Raw genomic sequence first — 20,404 nt, forward strand, 5'->3', positions numbered from 1 at the left:
TTTTTCCTTAATGAAAAGGAAACGTGGAACGCTGCTCACAAGCAACACCTGTCAGTGCTGACTTATTTAAAACACCTTGGGAGGAAAACATGAGCAGAAGCCTCTGAAAGGCTGGCGTTTCCTGACAGCGCTTCAACACCGAAATTTGGAACGGGGAGATATTAATCCTTGTTTTTAAGCCTAATACTACCAATAAAGAAGTTGGTCTTTTGAGGATGCCCTGCTGCCCGGCGAGCAGAGCCCGAGCAAGCGGCTTGGTCCCGCTGCAGCACTTCCTAGGTGTGGAAGAGCACCATATATCAATAATTCTATAGGACCCAGGCTTTCGGAAAGCTCTGCTTAGAAACAAATCGGTAACTTCTTTTTTTTTTTCTTTTTTTTTAAGTGTTTGTGTATCCATAGAGCAAACAGCATAAGCCGGAGGCAGTTTCCCCTTCCGTGATTTCTGGGCTGGGCTATCGGCTCACCTTGCCTCTCCCTGCTTCGCCGCGCTTACTGTAAAACCCCGCAGCGACTCCAAACCACTTCCAGACGCCGGATTCTCGCCTTCCCTTTAGTCCCTTCCACGCGCTCCTGTTCTAACCGCGGAGGCAGCCTCCCTCTCCCGCGGAATTTTCCCGCGGGCAGCGCGCAGCCCCCGGCGCGGCCGACAGGGGGCGCCGCCATCCGCGCGCGGCGCCGCCTCCCGCCCGGCGCGGCCCCGGAAGAGGGGGGGCGCCCGGAGCTTAGCGGGGTCGAGTACGGATCTTTAGTCTTCCTGGATAAAAAGAGATTAAAGGCTAAATTCCTTTTTTTTTTTTTTTTTTTGTATCAATTTTAACCAACTACGAAAATGTAGAGCTTTTCAAACATCCTTTGATGTTTCCCAGAAAGAAACTGTTATATCGGTTGTGAAATTACATCGTTTCAGAGCCAGCGAACCAGCCGTGGAGTGGTAAAATAATTTAATTAAAAATAATAATAATATGAGGACCCGAGCTTCCGCAGAGGCACTTAAAAGCTGACACATGCCCCTCCGTCTCCCCTCTCCGGAGCGCTCCCGATGTTTCCTGACTGCCGTTTGATGGGAATAATTAAAAATAAAATAAACCCACGCTAGATGGGGGCTCGCGTCCCTCGTTTGCAGCGCGCTGTCCTCACCCTGCCTCTCCACGACAGCCCTGCTCTGGGGAGGCAGAATACCGCACAAAAGCAAATCGCTAAAATCATAAATCAAATGTTGGTCTTTTACCATATTAAGCATAAATAAAATTGTAACCGGCTACCCACTTTCCCCCTACTACAAAAACTCTTCACCTGTATTTAAATAGCACGTCTTTAATTACAGCAGTTGGGGATGTATGAGGCTGAAATGAAATTAGCAGTCATTACCAGTCCTTTAACTCTGTGGTGCTTTTGATCAGCACTAAATTAGCTTTCCAGTCCTAACAAAGGCTCTATAGCAAGCAGTGGGCTGTAAATAAGACAGCTCGACCTGCCCTCAACACCTTTTCTCTTGTCAATCACAGCTCTATCATTCAGCCCAAGATTAACCTTTATCTACCAAATTCTCACCAAAAGAAGAGGGGGGGAAAAGGGGAAAAATCCAACCTCAACTTTGCTAACTGTAACTAAAAACAGCTTCCCTGCAAATGCTATTATAATGAGCCAAAATGTCAAAATCGATCTTTTCCCAACCCAAATCGCCGCGCATCAGAAGGCAGCGTTAGACCGAGGCAGTTAAAATGTATCGATCTATTCTCGACTTCCCCGGGCGCAGCTACAGCCTTGCCGGGGGATGCGCTACGTCTCCCCTGCAGTGGAACCCCGCTTCCAGCGTGCGCGGCCCGGGGAGCCCGGCCGGGGCCGAATCCCCCCTTTCCCCGGGAGAGGTTTGGAAACCCGCGGCGCCGGCGGGAGGGTGCGGGCTGCGCGCCGCGCCGCCGACAGGGGGCGCCAGAGAGCGGGCGCCGCGCCAGCGCTGCGCGCCCCTGCGCGCCCAGGTAACCCCCGCCCGGGGCGCCGCACCGCACCCCGCGCAGCCCCGGCCGCCCCTGCGGAGCGCCCCAGCCGGAGGCACCTCCCGGCAGAGGAAATGGGCCGGAGCGTCGCTGGAAGCGGACGGATGGCTTAATGCCTGCCGCCGAGCGGGATGCGCGCTGCGCAGCATGGACCAGTCCCCTGCTCCGCGGCTCACCCCACGGGGGAATGGCAAAATAGCGGCGCGGCTGAAACGCCCCGGGGGGGTGGCGGGGAGTGTCCCGGCTCCGCTCCAGCCCGGCGGTTCCCCCCGGCCATGTGTTCCGGGGCAGAGGGGCAGGCAGGGCTGGGGCAGAAGCAGGCTGGGGACTGGGAGCGCGTCTGCCCAGCGGTACGGTCGCGATTAAGCTGCCGCGCAATTTCAGCGGAGCCTAAACCCGCGCACGAGTCCCCGGGGTTCACGGTGTGGAGCTCAGAGCGGCGGGTCGTAGGTGGGAGCTACATTTCCAGATCATTTTAAAGGTCACGGGGGAGGAGGGGGGGGAAAAAACTGTGAATGTCAAAGTTGTGATGCAGCTACTTACATGTCGGTGCCAGAGCAGGGTGGTGGCTAGTTAGCGGTTTGATTGGCAGCTTACAGCGAAAGTCCGCGCGGACTCCTGAGCCCCGCTCAGCCCCGGGGGTCTGAGCACTTTTCACCGGACACAGGCAGTTGGAGGAAGCTCACACGTCCCCTTCTCTTCTCCTCTCCTCCTCCATCCAGGACAGAGAACGAATCCATTTCGGTTTTTCTTCCACCGGCTCTCCTTCCGTTTGCCTACACATCCTCCAAGTCCTAGCCCTAGCTTTTAACTGCAGTCCCTGGAACAAGAGGGGAAAAAAATCGTTTATGGCTTAAAAAATCCAAATGGCTGATTTTGTGTGTGTGTGTTATAAGAATGCACCCACAACAACAAAAAAGTCACTTCTCTGTCCCCCACCGTACAGCAGAAGAATAATAAAAAAGCTTTATATTTTTGCAGTGGGTATTCAAAGATAATTTGATGCCATTGTTTCTGCTACAGATGGTTCTTTTTAATACAATAACACTGCTCTTTGTGCATACTACACACAATAAAAATCGAAAGCGTTCTCCTGAATAACCATTTTGTTCTCGCTTGTATACAGGCCAACAAAAGCTGCCGTGAGGTAATGGGTTCTGTTTATTGAAGCCATAGAATAGAGGTTTGATAAAGATTTTTGTATATGGGGGGGGGTGGTGGTGGAAATTAAAATAAAGACCTCGCAAGGTCGAGCTGATCTCTGCGTATTTATTACCACTGAAATATTTTACCAATGTATTTCTCTGAGTTGCAGCTGCAGGGATCCTCCTCCCCTCCCCCCGCGCCCCGTCCCTAATCAGCCCAAACATCTGTTTCTTTGAATTTGGGGAGATCTGCGGTCGTAGCCAGACCTACAAAATCTAGACTGGAGGAGCGGGCAGGGCAAACCAGCTCAGAGGCGAAGGCAGCGGGCGACGGAGAGGCGCGGAAGAGGCGCCCCGGCTGCGCGGTGCAGGCGCGTATCTTTGTGTGCGTTGTTTTGCAACCTGCTGTCCGCGCACACGCACACACAAAGGCGCAAACCGGTGCTAACGGTCACCGGGATTAGCCACCGGGATTTCCCGGCGCGCGGACACGCGGCGCGTCTGTGCGCTCCGGCACCCTCCGCGGCGCGCAGGTGCCGCGCAGCGCGGCTGGGGCGCGGGGCCGCTGCGCGCAAAGTCCCTCAGTGCCTCCAGAGTCGTCCCCGCAGATCAGGCTCCCGATCTGCTCCCTCCGCAGCGCCGGAGCCACAGCCTGCGCAGCGCACCGGGCAGCCGCAACTGGGAGCTGGCCAGTACCTCGGGCGCTCCAGGCTCTAGCAGAGTTCTCGAGCCTTGCCGCTAACTTTCTGCTAAGTAATGAATAAATTAGCGCCGCTCAAGGGGGGAAGAAATATCAGAGGGGGAACGCCAAGACCTACAGCTAATTTTGTCTCGGAAATTGTCTCACAGTTCAAGGACCCTGCGCCCGAAAGTCTCCCCGTTACCCAGTTTTGGATCCGGTTACGACTGTAGCAACTCGAAGAGAGCCCCAAAGCAAAAGAAAGTGCTTAGACAATAGGGCTCTGCGGGAAAGTTGTTAGTCAGTGGCTGTGTTTGTCTACCTTTCTATAGGAATTAATGCCACAGTTCTCTGTGCCTCTGTAGCCTGGACTGACAGTAATCCACCTCTGTGACTTCTGCCCTTTGTGTTTTCACAAAACTCGGCTCACTTGTAGCACGACAACAGCACGGAATAATGACTTTAACCTTCAAACATTCTTTAATTAGCTTTTTCAGCAAACTAAAAGATGCTCAAATGAGCCCTTTGACAAAAAGTGACCTGCGCCTTCAAATTCTACTTTCACTTTTGGGACTAAGACGTTATTGGTTCACAACTCGTCTGAAGTCATCTAATAAGGGATTATTTAGGAACTATTACCCACACGCCAATTAAAGCCTCTCCGATGAAATTCGGGAGACAAAGATAAGCATCAAAACGGAAAATTAAACTATTTGCACATGGCTTGTTGTTCAACAACCCATTTTCCATCTCAGGATAAACATCTTCGCGCCAGCTCGCTCCGCCGGAGCGGGGAGGGTGCGGGGAGCCTCTCCGGGGCGGCCGCGGAGCGGCGGCCGCGTCCCCGCCGGCAGCGCCCGGCCACGGCGGTCCCGGCCGGCCCCTCTCGCCTCCGCACAGGGGGGCCGTGCTTCCAGGGGCCGCGGAGACCTTGTCTTTCCAGGCTGGAAGCCAAGAGAAGGCTCGCAGGGAGGGTGGCAGGGCTCACCTCCACGCACGCAGTTCAAGCAGCCTCCGGTTATTTCGCAATAGCCTTTACGTGCGAAGGGGGGTGCGGTGCGGTGGGGTGGGGAGGAAAGTGGCAAAAAAGATTCAAATTGTGCAAAACTTTACTAAACTGGTAAGGTTTGGGAAGAAAGTACCGCTTCTCCTGAAGAAGTATTTTATTTTATTTTCTAGAGCAGCGAAGGAACGGGATTAGTAGGAAACGCGCATTTTGCTGCCTGCGGTGGTTCTTTGGGTTAAATGGGAACCAGGCTCTGAACAGTTTAAACCGACTTATCAAGGAAAGATGATTTTTTTACTTCCCGACAAAACATCCCGATGGCTCAGAAATTTTACGTCGTTCTTAACCGCGGCATACAAATCTTGGAGAGAGTTTCCAGGCAAATTACAGCAGCATCCTACGGCAAGCTGACAAAGATATTCCGGGAATGCCACGCATCTAGGAGGGAAATACGAATCCCTCTCTTTAGCCTGAAGCACGAAATTGGCTTAAAGCTCATTTTGCAGATAACCAGAAACGAAATCATCAGTGCGTGGACCGGGTGGCTGCAACTTTCTAACGCTCTGCAGCAATTTCTAAGACTTTCTGGAGGAGAGGAAAAAAAAAATCCAACCAACCAACCAACCAACCCAAACCAAAAACCAAACAGAGAGAATGAACCACAGGTTGGAAGGGGTCTAAAAGAAACTCGCGTCTCAACACGCATTTTTCGCCCTGATCTGCGGGGGACTGGGCTCCCACACGGGAATCGGTACCCTTAAGTCTGTGTGCCGGGACCGATTCCACGGGGTAGGCAAATGAGTGTCCTAGATTTTGGCTTTCATAATTCATTTTAGACTCGGAAAAAAACCCACCTGCACCCAGATGCATAGATAAAATAACGGATCACTCCAAATTTGTGAAATGTATCTGTATCTCTCTGTTGCATATCCAAACAGGAAAGACCAATAAAGTGTTTGCCAGACACGCTTTCCCACAGACGGGCTGAGTGCGGGTCTCTGACCCACAACTGTGTCCAGAGAATAAATAATTTCTGAATTTCGGGGCTCCTACCCAGGGCAAACGACTGGCCGCGCTCTAAAGGAGACAGCAAGAGCCAGGCTGCTGTTGGCATTTCTCGCCCCCAGCCAGTATATTTCTGCACTTGCTGTATCCGCACTGGCTCTGACCACCGCTCAGCCACAGCCTCCGCCTCACTCCAGCCGCACACGGACCCGCACACGGACCCGCTCTCCTCCACCCCGGGCGCATCCGCCGCTCCGCAGTTCATCTTCCCCGGAGGAATCACGGTTAACGCGACACGGGACAAGCCCGTTTCGCATTCTGGCTGGCTGACGAGAGGGTTCAAAGTGTCTCCCCCCGCACCGCGGGCACCGGGCGGCCTGGCGGGGGGCGAGGGCCGCTCGGCCGCAGGGGCTGTGTGCGGGAAAGCGGCTCCCGCCGGCCCGGGCAGCGGGAGCAGCCGCCGCGCCCGCGGGCCTCTCCGCAAGGGGAGCGCGGGGCCGCGCCCGCAGGGGCGCTCACTCTCCAGTCGCGACCCCGCCTTCCCTCTGGAGCTGTTTTCCCGGGGGGAAAAAGGCTTCCCAAATGGCCATTTCCAGAAGTTCTCATTCTCTCGTTTTCATTTAAACAATGCTCAGGCTTTTCTAGCCAAAAAGCTACGAGTGGGAATAAGGGCGTGCTGCCTGCGGGCCGGTGCGCACGCATGGGGATACACTCCTTGGAAAGGTTGGACAAGGTTCCCATCACCTTACAGCCTTACAAGCACATTGGTGAAACACCGATAGCAGTTTCTTTCCCTTGTTCCCCCCGCCTCTCCGGGATATGACGGTAAAAATCCCAGTTACTTAAAAGCAACGAACCTGTAGTTCCCAAGAGTGGGTCTTGAGGAGCTGCAGGTTCGCATCGCGGGCAGGTCTTTCGCTATATAGAAACGTATGTAAGAACTTTACACGTGCCTCCTAAAATTGGAGATTTTTCAACTGTTTAGTTTTTTTCATGATTGTTATGAGAGACCTGTTCATTTATTACCTCAAAATTTACTGCAGTATTTTTGCTATGGGCAGCAGTGGTGCCAAATATGCCTTTACTGAAAGATGACCACAGAGTATAGGAAAAATTTCTCCTGGGAAGAAGAGTATAAAGTACAGGACCAGTAATATCCTGCAAGTATTTTGTCCAAATATCTCTGGCACTTGACACCTTCATATATTCAATTCTTTAGATGGCAACTTTTTTCTTTTACATAGTAAAGATGAATTTATCAAATAGGTAAAACTTGTTCGCAATAACTGTTACATTCCTATGGATGTTATGTCTGCATTACAAACATATATTGATTCTGAAAATGTTTTGGTAAACAACTGTAATTAAAAAAAATAAATTGACAATGTGAATGCATCTGCACATAGTATATCTATACTCTACACCCTACATACATCCCATGCACATGCTATACACTACACATATGACAGTATAAAATCCAGTGCCTGGTACATACATGGCATGTACTACTGCACATTTATAGGAGTCAGAGACTCCCTTCCCACGTAATTCCACATACACAGAGTTTGCGTGTGTTCTTACATCCTAAATGATGTGAGAAACATGATTTTGAATGCTAAATTCTGAATACATTACCATGGAGTAAGATGACAAGCCACAATCTACAGGTCATTTCTCAAAACTTATGTTTTCATTTCACACTTATTGTTGCTGTTAACAGTCTGGAACTGGACAGGAGAGCGCCGACCTTGGCAGGAGGCTCCCAGTGATGTCCAGAGAGCACTTAAATGGCAATATTCTGCCTGGCACTTTTTTCATCATCATTCACTTAAGATATAGGGTGAATTTGAGGAGGTTAATTCTTTTCTCTGGGGTTTCTGTGTGGTTTCAAGTAACTTACCATCACCACCTCATCACAGTACCATTTGCTGATCCCTATAACCTGCAGTGTCTTAGTGACTTTATGAGGTAAGTTCAGTTTATTTGGGAACAGCCAGATTTAGATAGACCCACAATATTTGCTTGCTATCATTCTCATTTTTTTTCCAACACCTGTTTTCACTCTAGCCATTGTATATCTCAAGATACCAATCAGGGCCCACAGTGGGCTGCAACACATTGTGCTCAACACTTCTTCCTCTGAACGGCATAGGCGCCAAGCAGGAATAGCTCTGCATAATTTGAAACCCTCCACCAGTATTACAGAGTAGTGATTCCAAGGTTCCTGACAGGTCAAGAAATTCAGGTTATTTGAAAGAATATTAATAAATGAGAATATGCAGAAATGAGGGATAGCTATTGGCAGCAGGAAAAGGGCAAACCTCTCATACTGTAGCTGGCACTGCATTAAAAAGTATACAACAGATTAGGTATTAACCACTTCTATCAAATCCAAGGCCCAGGAACCTAGGGGGAGGGAAGTGTGTAAGAGCAGATGCTTAGAAGGTAAAACACCCCAATTAACCTCATTATCTGTTACAGAACTGTACTATTAATATTCTGGGGTTTTCAAATTACTGTTGTTGTTGTTGTTGAAGAGAATCTGTTGACTACAGCATGTGTTTTGCTGTAGTCTCCCAAATCAGCATTGCTCTTCTTAAGGTCAGGGGAATGTATCTTAAAACATTCATATATTTAAAAAATATGTATTGTTATTTTAATAGGCACTGTGGATACTTTAATTTGTATCTGTATTAAATTAAACATATGGTGAACGGGGTATAATAGATTTTCTATAATTTAGCTGCCAATGTGGCAACAGAAGCCAGTTACTCTCACCAGCAGACTTGTCAGTGGTTTGTTTACTAGCTTATTTGAATTAAAATAAAGCTTCGCTTCTGCTGACTGCACATCATTATCTATGAGACCATAATCCTGCTAGCAAATCCTATATCTTCCAGAACTGGCTCTTTTGTTTGGGATTACTGAGAGCTTAGCCTATAACAAAGAGGAATAAGGCATCCCTCTCATCCTCGTAATTAAGTGTGGGGAGTAATTTAGAAACAAACCCAGAAAGATGTACAATTTGGAGTTCTGCTCCTATGCAGGATTGAGAAACAGAAGAGGCCAAACACTGATTATGTTAGCACAATGTTTAAACTATTAAACTACTGTACAACAGGAATCCAGCTTTTAAAAAGAAATGGCAACTATCAATAAAGTATTAAGTTGCTTTACACTAGAGACATTTTTTACTTATCTAAAGGTATGCTGGAAATTTTGGGTGGAGCTTAAAGACCGAAGACTATTTTAAATCTCAGTTTTTCTACATACACATGCTACATACACTTTTATAACATCTCCATTTTGAAATTAAAGAGCATAATTTAATATTTGAAACTTGATTTGTATTTTAAAGTATCCCTTAAATGGTTTAACTATTTTTGAATACGAATATTCTCTAGGAATAGGAATATCTCTGGCAGCTGAACATGCTTGTTTAAGTGCTATACTCTAATATGACCAAGATTTATATTTTCCTTTCGGCAAAGGAGTAGTTTGAAGTTGTTAGCATTTTACAGCCACCTTAGAAACGACTATAGCACTTGGGAAGAGAATAAAGAGTATTTTAACATAGGTATTCTGAGGTCAGTCAAAAGTACATCAGCAACCTTTGACTCTGTTGCTCTAGCTGTATGCATGTCATCCAATTCTCTTTCTGCTCAATACAAGAGTTATGTTATATACAAGTTGTAGAAATTAATAACTAGGTCACAAAAAATAGAAGTCTCAGGAGTATACAGATACACAATATCTATTTGCAGAGGGCTAATAAGGACAGGGGTTGATTTATAAAAGTCTTCGACATTAATTGTCACAGATGGGAATTCTGAGGACCTCTGTGAAACCAAACGAGACCCTAGTGAATTATAAAGCAGGTCCTTAGATTTTAAAAACATTTAGGCAAAGTGACAGTTCAGAACATCTGTTAGCCTTCTGTCTGAGTATAAACTGGATGTCATGGAGTGCACAGCTGTAGGCATTTTCTGCCTCTTTTTGCCAACATCTGTCACAGCATTACAGTAATATAGGTAATTATCAACACCTCATATAAACTGTTTGCTATTTTAATTTCTGAATAAGTAAAATTAGCATTATACCCTTTTGCAAAAAAAAAAAAAAATCCAGAAAAGGAAGAATACACATTCCCTTTTAAAGCTGAATGACAGATCTGGTAATTTTAGGAGAGCTGAAATTCAGAAAAAATCTCTACTACAAATAAGGTCCTTAGGATAACATAAAAGACTTAGGTGAGAACAAGTTTAAATATTCTCCCTTTCTCTCTCTGTTTCTTAAAAAAAGATATCTGAGTCTCGTCTGTCATAAGCAAAGGAGATCAGTAGCAAGAAAAGATAGGAAACCGTTAATCATCTATGTTTTTTTCCATGCACAAGCAGCTGTCAAATGATGTATGTTTTACCACGGTAACAAAGCCAAGGGCTCATCAGTACCAAGCAATTTTACTGTCAGCTGGTCATCCTTCTTCTCAACATCTGCAGTAAGAAAAAGTGATCACCTTGCAGTGATGGACAGAAGCTTGACCTCACTGGCTGATGATGAAGTGAGTGGGGTAACAACTCACAGGACTTTCAGCAATAAAAGCACGTTCCAGGGGTCCCCCAACAACTGGACAGAAAGGAGTACACAGGAAGAGACACTCCAAACAAACAGTCCTTCAAGCCAACTTTTCAGGACAATGTGTGGTCCTTTTACACATCAAGACATAGAAACTAGTGCCCAGTCCTGAAGGTGATCTACCTGACTGTGGACAGCACGGAGGAGATTTCAAAAAGTGACTAGGTGTTTTGGGTTCCTCAGTTTTGGAGGCCCAAGTGTTACACTTTATAAGAGCATGATTTGCAGAAGGCAGTGGCTTATCATTTGTGATAATCAGGCTCCTGTGAGATGTTGCTAGCTGAAAACCAGAATCATCAGCCACCTTTGGTAACAGTGGCCCACTTGGTGGTTGTTGTAATGAGGGCAATTTTGTCAGTGCCCTACACAGTCTTTTAGAGCACAGGATAAAGAATGGTAGAACAACAAAGCAATGATGTCAAACAACAGCAGTGGAGACCATGTCAGTTTGAACTTGCAAGTATGAGCCTGGTGACAGAAAATAATCATGTGGCAATGAATTTTACAACATTACATGGAAGCGACAATCCTATCCAGCTCATACTTATTTTGCTTTCACCACAAAAAGAATAGCACCTCTGCTAGAAGTTAATGTTCCAACATGGAAAACCTGAAAAAGTGCCGTTAGCTCTTTTTATAAAGGAGGGATATGGAACAAAGTGGTCACTAATATGCTATTTTTAGTGCCTGAACTACAGTCTAGAAGATAATACCCAATTACTTGATATAGTGCTCTATACACTGTCTGAACAACAATAGTGGACTGAGAAGCAAGAGAAAGCACCAGAATATGGTTTTGAAGTCATTCAGATTTCATGTATTTTATTTTCTTCTAAAAATAAAGGCTTTGAAAAGAGGTGCAGCGTTGTCCAAGTTGAAGGAGGGGGGGCCAGAGAAGAGTTGAAAGAGAGATGAGAGCAGATGGAGGTTGAGAAAGAAGAGAGAGAGACCTTGACTATAGGAAAAGATAGCTAGGGCACAGATAGCCAGAAATCTAGAGAAAAGAAAGAGAAAATGCATCTGGGGTGCACACTCAGAGAAAGGCATCCATGGAGCTGTAAGCCTGCCGTATCTGTACCTGTAAGAAAGACCACAATCAGGACAATCTATACAGTTGGGGACAATAGAGGATTTTACTAATTCTACTGTTTCCTCTAGTTTCCACTCTGCCAGACTGTGAACTGTGGCGGCTGAGCTGCAGATGCATGTTTTTTTTCATAGCCTCTGCTAGCAATGTAGTGATTTTATTGAGGCTATAGGGGACAACTCTGTGCCAGTACAGCTTGAGACTGATACAGCAATTTTGGAAGGAGATGCACAGAAACCTTACTGTCTTGCTTTCTTATTTTCCCCTTTTCTCTTTCTTACTGTGTCTTCAGCATTTATCACACGCTCCCTCCTATTTTCTCTTCACAGACAGTCAAAATTAGCTGAAATTGTGGACCTACTCCATGCAGTCTGAGGTCCACCACTCTAACAAAGACACCTCAGTGGCAAGGACTGTTTCTACTGTGGTCCTAAGCCACTTGTGAGGTGTTTGTAGGTTGGGACTATTTCTTTCAAGAGCTCCATCCCTACACTGAACAATTACTGCTCTGGCTTTTCTGCCTACCACAACTCTGTATACCCTGGTGGATGCTAAGCAGATTTTACCAAATCACAGGCTGCAGTATAAGTATTTCCCCCTGCTTTTGGTTTCAATGCTAAGATTCTTAAACATTTATTTTAACACAAATAAAACTATCTTACATATTCCTATCACCCTACTACCTAAATGCATTGTTCAAATGCCAAAGAGTACAGGAGCTATTGCAGATCACATAATAGATGCCTACACACTCACTGTACCAGTAATATTTATTATTCAAACAGACTGTTTTGTAAAGAGCTCTGAGATACCTAGGCCATAAAAAGTGTGATATAAAACAAAACACTATTCAGTTCAATAGATGTCTGATAAGAAAAGAACCCTAAAATTTGAACAGTTCCTCCTCCCCTTAATCAGCTCTAACAATGGTACCCCAGTCTTGGTGCTCCTGCACGTAGCAATATCTGTCTTTTAAAGAGAGGAATAGAAACGTGCCGCTAACAGAGAGTGCTCATTGGTAGAACATTGTTAGGTGTTTTATAATTGATAGTTTTCAGCATCAGCACAAAGGTAAGGGCTTTAGCCTTGAATACTACCCACTAACAATATACCCACATACAGAAAACTAGTGCTAAATGTATTTATTAAAATAAATGCTTTAAAATAGTCTTCTTTTCATACAAAGTAATTATCTTACACTATGTGTAAAAGGTACTTTTGTAATCAATCGTATACAACCAGCCTCAGATGCAACCACACACACACCCCATTACACACAGTGATGCTCATCAGATTGCATGGGACTGAATCATTTCATTATGTTCTGTAGCTTAATTCTTCAATTCCTGTAGCTTCAGCTGGAATTCATCCAGATCAGCCCTGTTTTCTAAGACGAAATCAAAATACTTCAAGGCCACAACCACCAAATAATACAATCAGCTCTAAACATAGAATAAGGCATTTCATACTTTTTAGAGGCTCATAGTTCCTGTTCTAATAGTGCCAGGGCAACAGGGATTTTTTTTTTTTTTTTTTTTTGGCACTTCTAGCCTATTAATTACCAAAGGAAAAGAGAAATATGTTGTGGGTATGAGCGAATTTTGTAGCAGTAAAAATAGACAGTAGAAGCCAGCTGGAGAATTTTAAATGCTCTAAATTTTCACAAGTCCTCCCTAAGAAGTTAATCACTAACAAGGTAATGCTTTAATTTTTTTTTTTCTACATTGGATAGACCAGCACAGTCAAGAGATAAAAGAGAAAATAAAGAGCAGAAAAAAAAAATACAGTAACAGGTCATGATTTTTCCACTGAACTAGACTAAAGTAATCTCCCTAGTAGAATTAGGTGAGTAATCATAAGGGTAAAACATTTTAATTACTAAAAATAGTTAGTTTCATTTGGTTAGCTGTAGAATCCTATCATCTCTTTTAATTAATTCATTTTCAGGTATTTGTATGACCATCAATTTATTCATAAAAATGTTTGAGAGTTGCAGCCTATGCAAATTCTGTTACTAATTAGTTAATGGCTACATTCACCCTGTCAGTGGCTGATGATCAGATACTTGTGCTTACAGTTCTTACACCTACAAATGTGTTTTCATACAACACACAAGAATGTTCCTGTACTTGCACAGAGTGGACAGCACTGATCTTGAGTGGCTTTTTGCCCCCAGGATCAGTGTTTCCATGGCGAGTCCTGTGGGGATCTATCTTGTCTTTTCTTCTCTGCAACAGGCATTTAGGGATAATAAAATAGTTAGTGAAGAGGTATGTTCTACACTATTTACAATAAGCTGATGATTGTCAACATAATGGCCCAGACCCACAAAGGCACTGAGAAATAAAAGAGCCTTAGGTTCATCAGTACATTCGTCCATATGAGCCCACATCTCTCAAGTATCTGATTTACTCTTTAAAATGTTACACCTCGTGGAGACAGGGACACGGAAAGGAGTTAAATGACCAAAGAGCTCTGAAGAAGATTGAAGTGACGCTGGCTGATCATCAAATGACAGTGGTATGACTTCTCCTCCTTTTATCTTATCCATCATTTGTAATGCACATGCACAATGTGGGGCTGTTGTTGGCCCTCACTGCTGTTGAGTGCACAGTGACAGTGTCCCGGACACTTTCTACCATCCAGAGAAGCAAAAGAGAACTGTGCTGTTCATTCTATTTTTAAAGTAATTGAGATTCCCTTAAAAATCTGTCGTAGCACTACTCAGGTAGTGACCAAAGCTAAATTAGAAAACTAGAACTCTGGAGAAGAATGTTCAGCTCCAGTATTATAAGATTTTAAGATCCTGTCCAGCCTAATGTTATAAACAGTTCCACAGGAAAAAATCATTTATGTGAACTTAAGCACCTTGGTAACTGCTGGACTGGAGCCTTGGTGAGTCAAATCATGTTGTTAGTAATGCTCCTCCAGTGCCAAATGCTTGAAACTTGTCTTTTTGTATCCTTTTTCTACATTTATTCATGCTAATAATCTACTCTCACATGCTACATACCATAATATCATTTAGCATGTTTCAATTATGGCAAAAAAAATTATAATCCAAGTGAAAAGTCCTTTGCAACATACATCACCTCCCCATCCTATTGCCATTAAAATGTTCAATTTCAGAGGACCTAGCATAATTTTCTTTTCCTTACACTCTTTTTTTTTTTTTTTTTTCCATTCATTATATTTCCATTACAACTCTGGAAAAAGATGTACTTCAGTGGATGATAACCAAGACTATACTGTTTAATAGATGAAGTAGCTATTACACATTTCAGAATGACTAAATTAAGTCCTACTAGGAAAGCAAAAGTTTTATGCTTCTTTCTTTTAATCAGGACACTTGGTTGCAGATTAACTAACTCGCATTACTTTTCTCGAAGGAAAGTATGAAAGAACATTTGTTTGAGTCTAAACATTCCATATCCTTAAAGAACCAAATTACCAACACAATGATACATGCACACACATAGCAGATTAGAAAAGGTCAGCAACTTAAACGATCAAATCACACAAAGCCTCATTTGAGCTAAATTACTTTCCCTCCCCAGTACAAAACACCACAGATATGGTAGTGTTCTATTGGGGAGAGCAAGTAACAAATTATTTCCAATACGTACAAGCCAGCTTAGCAGTTTCTGGACTGTAACCAGACTTGTCAAGTACCTTCCTCAGACTTCAGAAAAAGCAAAGAACTTCATCGGTTTTAGCAGGTGGGATTGCGTATTTACACAGCACACACGAAATCTAAAATCATAAGAATGGTGGCACTACAGCTGCATCTAGCCCTTCTCCTCCTCCACAGTGAAGGTCAGTAGAGGCACAGAGAAGAGTGTCAGGACAGAGTGAGCATAAAGTGTTATCTTCCTTCCGTATTCACCCAATGTCCAGCAACCTGAAATTCAGGAATTTAGGATTTTGATAAATTTTTCTTCCCTTTATTTGCCCTCCTGCCCTTTTATTTTTTCTAATTGCGTAAGTGTTACCAAAATTCTGTGGCAATGAGTTTCACAGGTGAATTATGGGCAACATGAAATACCACTTCTCTATTTTTTTTTTAATCCCTTGCCTGAGCATTTTCTTCGCTGCCCTCGTTCCTTGCTCTGGCTGTTGCTAATTCAGTTTAGGAGGTTACTGTCTCCACCTTTTCTTAGCTACTTCCCAACAGAAGTTCCCATTCCAACACAACTGCACATATATTCAGTTTGTGACAGGTTCTGTGAAAATTATCTGGTTTATCTTGAAAATGTTTACAAATAATTTTTCTTTTTTTCTTTTTTTTTTTTTGTTTTGTTTTAAACTGAATCACATTGACACAACATATAGGGTTATGCTAGCAAGTGTGAAGCTGCCATAAACGTTGATGGAGAAGGAAAAGAAGGGGTAAGTGATAGGCACAGGAGTGGTTGGTAACTTTTCACCCAGATTAGCAGCATATTCCCAGCATGAGGAGCTGCACGTTCACATGCATGTTCTCATGTCTGTAGGAGTCACAGAGTCACTATGTCGTCGTGTCTGTATGTCTGCCATGCCAACAAGTGGAAATTTGCATGGAAATCCACTGGAATGGAAAAAGTAGTCTATAGGTGGTTCTCTTCTGTTTGCTGGCCGGAAAGAGCATGAAAAACCTGGCCACAGCCTGGCAGGAAGGATATGACTTGACCATTCCTCCACAGATGATATTTAGTTATTCCTTACAAGTAACTGGAAACAGGTCAACTGTCCTGGCCTCTGCTTTTGCTGCGAAAAAGAGGGTTCTGACCTACTTGCCTTTTTCCTTTTTTTTTTTTTCCTAAGTATTTGGATTTTATTTGCAGGATTAGCTTCACAGGGTGCAGTTACCTGCTAGCCAAAAATGGTAAAAAAATTAGTTTACTTGCCATTGGAAAGAAATGGTTTGTCTACCTGTAATAAACAAGGATATAGAAACATGCAATGAAATCCTCAATGTCTGTCTGCAATTATGCTGCAGGTAACCACACCATCCAGCTACCTCTTCCATCCTGTTTTTCCTATCAAAAGCTTAAACAGAGGAACTGCAAAGTTTATTTTAGCTGTTAGAACAGTTTTCACTGGACTTGACAGAGAACCTAATGTTTCCATCAGCGGACTGAATGGCCTTAACTCTGAGAATGTCAATGAAAGCTCTTTGCTGAGGGCACAGAGTATTGCAGGGTCTGCTGTGCAAATTCTCAGATCCTTGTTCCAAATTACTCAGAGCTTGCTGAGCCTTCGGGTATATCATATTATCCATCTTTGGTTCATCATCTATTCAAACCACTGGGCACAGAGGAGCAGAATGGCTTTCATTTCTGGGTAATAGAGTGTCTGGCTTGGATTTCACTTTTATTTGTGGCTGGTCATTCATTTCCTCCTTTGGGTTTTGAGATGAGAAGATGTTGCAGGATTTATACTTTGTCAGTAAATAAGTATTTTATAAAGCTTGGGACAGACATTCGACATTGAGAAAAAAAAACAAAAACTTGTACATGGTTGGAATGGCAAAAGCAATTTCTGATATTGCAACATTTTCTCAGGCCTTTCCCCAGAAAGTACTTTGTCTTTTTCCTCTTACTATTATGTTTCAGCCTGTGAACCAGTCTTCCTCCTGCCAACACCTGCTGGAACATAAAGTATTCTGAAACAAGATGATCTTTCAGCTGAAAACAACAGCAGGACACTTTTTTTTACATTTTTTGAATACAAAGTTAGCCATGTCTACCTTGAGACAGTTGGACAATAAAAATCAAATTAAGCAAAGGGGTAAACTCAAATTTAGAGCATTAGTTAAAGTAAAATAAAACCCTGTGAGATTACTTTTACTCAGAATAAACTGGCTTTATTTTGTATCCCTGCCCCATTGAGTTGGTTCCTTTTTCTAATAAATCTTGCTTTTGTTAGGTCTATTGCTGTGCAGATCATGTAATGGAAATATTCCCCCAAAGGAGAATTCTCTTCCCTCTGAGAAGACATCCCGGAGCATAAAAAGCGTGTGGAGCACACCCTCCCCTTGCTGGCCATGTCTGTACCCATAAATACGGATGACTGTGTGTCTATTTCAGTCTTGTCCTGACCAGTCAGATAAAAGCATTTCTCATCCAGAATACACGTTTACATAGCATTTATCATTAACCTATTAAGGTTAATGAGCTTCAGGGTGTATCATCTGCAGACCAGCACTGCAGTAACACATCCAGAGGTTCAGAGCTTCCCTGACTGCACCTGACACAATGCCCTGATTTTTTTTCACTGGCAAAATATAAGGAGCCTGCAAGAGAAAGGAATGAAGTTGTAAAGTTGCTTTCTTGCTATATGCTGTTTACAGATTAATTTGATTGCTTTCATTAGCTACTATTGCTCATTTAAATGAAAGTTGTGCATATACAGTAGTGATTTAGTAGATACTCTACTGGTAAAAACTACAAAATGTTAAGAGGAGTTGGCTCTGAGAAGAGTCTCTTTCTGCTCAAGGCAGCTGACTGAAAACTCTGCTATCCCTCCTCCAGTACCAGGCAGCAGAAACTAAAAGAAAGGAGGAGAGTTACTCCAGTACTCCAGTGACAGCTGCTTGCCAGTGAAGAAGTTTGGAGTCCTACAGCCTCACAGAACTGAAGGGCAGCTTTACAGTTCCTGTCCTCTTTTCTCAATCTCATGTCAAGTCAGAAGCCAACCAATGCTCCGTCCAGCCAAGGGATCAGGTTTGGTGTTGCATTATTTCTCCTGGGCCACCTTTTCCGAGACTTTATATTCAAATCAGTAAAAATCACACTGTTAATGCCACTGATTTTTTCGGAGAGATTCAGATGTTGCCAAGATCTCATTTTTATGACCAACTCTATAGTTTGTAAGCTTACTGAAACCAAAATGAAAAATTATTCATGCGTAATGTGAAATTCGGAACAGACTTTTATCTTTGTTATAAAGCTCCTAAGTAAGTTAAAACATTGTTTCATTAAAAAGGTTTGTTTTCCTTAGTTTAGAAAGACAAGTAGGAATTTAATGAGAATAAAATACAGCTGTAAATTTATGAGCCATATTTATTTTTGATGCAAACACAATGCATGTTTGAGTATAATTAAATATAATATTTCTTTGTAGTGTGGCTTTCCAATAATTTAAAAGAAACTTTGCTACATACAACATATTTCAAACTTCTGCCACTTCTATTTATTTATACTATCATTGTTATCAAAATAAAGTATCCTTTAATTTGAAATGGTGAGTGCTATTGACTGAGATCCTTAGAAATTTTCACATAATGATAGACTAATCCTGGGGAAGACTGCCTTCCGTATGGTCTAGCTTTTTTCTTCTCATGGCAGTTTCCATGAGGTGCGAGATTATTAATTCCAAATATTTTCCTAGAGATTCTCAATTTTCTTTCAAGTTATTCTGTGCTCAGATAATTGAGAAACATGGACATGAGGACTAAGATTTTTCATCTGATTTTTTGGGATAGCCTGTTTTCAGTACAGCATTCAGAGGACAGATCTACAGTTGTCAGTAGCTGATACTGCCAAGGGAACATTTTCAGCAGTTTTCTCCACAGTCATGCTTGAACACGTTGCATTGCAGTAGAACTGGGAGGCCATTAAGGCATTCTTAAGTAAGAGCAGACCATTACTGTACCCAACTGAGGATGGTAGAAAGCATATTTACAAACATATTTTCAGTATTTAATCTTGAATTGCAGATGATTCACCCAGTGCAGTCTAACAGCAACGCTCCTCACTGCAATCACATACCCTTCTCCCTAAGAGAGATGGAGAGTCCAGACACAATTCAGCGCTGTTACAGGTTTCTCAGTCTAGAAGTACTACGGAATGCTGAACTCAAACTAGTGTTGAAAAATGCCCTGTATTAAATGAAGAACATTTTGCAGTCACTTCGTAGTTGCAGAGTACAGCTTCCTTAAGCGTGAGTCGCAGTGTTCTTAAGTAGAAATAATGTGGTTTACCCCAAAATATTCGCAAGAACACCTCTTCTTGTGTAGACACATGCACAGTTTACTAATGAAATAAATAAGCAACATGCATAAACTATGAATCATAAAAACTGTAGGTGAAATGGTATTTGTGTGTGTGGGGCTCACAACTAACTGGATTATGTTATCTGTCCACATTACAGAACCTCTCACTTTGTGTTAGAACTGCCATGTACTATTCACATACAAACGAGTTACTTTGCCCCAGACAGGAACTGGGCATCTCAGTGAAATAACTGGGGAAGCTGTCCTGTAGTGGAGGGCCATCAAACTGGATTTCCTCCTGAAAATCACTTTGCAACAGAATGAGCCTTCTGCACAGAGCCCTGACGGAGGAGGAAGACGAGGGCTGCTTCCTGAGTGCACTGCAAGGCTTTCCTTGGGAGTCAGTGAGCCTCAGAAGCAGGGAACTGGTTTTCACCCCATGCAAACAAAGCTAGGAAGGCATCAGACTCACCCAGGGAAAGAGGTCACGTATGGAGAGGTCTGTCTTTATTCGATTTCTAACTAGTTTTCTGTAAAAAGGAGGACAGCTAAAGCATTTGTTTGCTAAAACAGTGTTCCTTACTTCACTCTCACATCATCCTCAAGGTGTTTAAACAGAACATGCAGGTCCCTAATGAAGTACCTTCGTTATCTTAGCGCATCTGCTGTGTTAATGCAAGCTAACTGCTACCAGGATCAACTCGTGTGAGGCTGCATCTGTGTCCTCATGGAACTACTGTACCCTTCTGTATCTATCGCAAACCAAGGAGCTGGGCCACTGAGAGCAGAGAGGCTGAGGTCCAGAGAGAGACTGGAGCAATTTGCAATGAGTTTTGGAAATCTCACCAGCCAGTACATATTTAACTATCTGG

The 20,404-nt window shown here is 43.5% G+C and overlaps 1 pseudogene; it reads right to left on the reverse strand.

The window, feature by feature from the left end:
- Positions 1-20,404, reverse strand: part of LOC147528130 (uncharacterized) — a 252,799-nt pseudogene that overhangs the window by 11,858 nt on the left and 220,537 nt on the right.

The sequence above is a fragment of the Tauraco erythrolophus genome, chromosome 11 (assembly GCF_009769465.1).
Source record: "Tauraco erythrolophus isolate bTauEry1 chromosome 11, bTauEry1.pri, whole genome shotgun sequence".
NCBI classification, from domain to species: Eukaryota; Metazoa; Chordata; class Aves; order Musophagiformes; family Musophagidae; genus Tauraco; species Tauraco erythrolophus.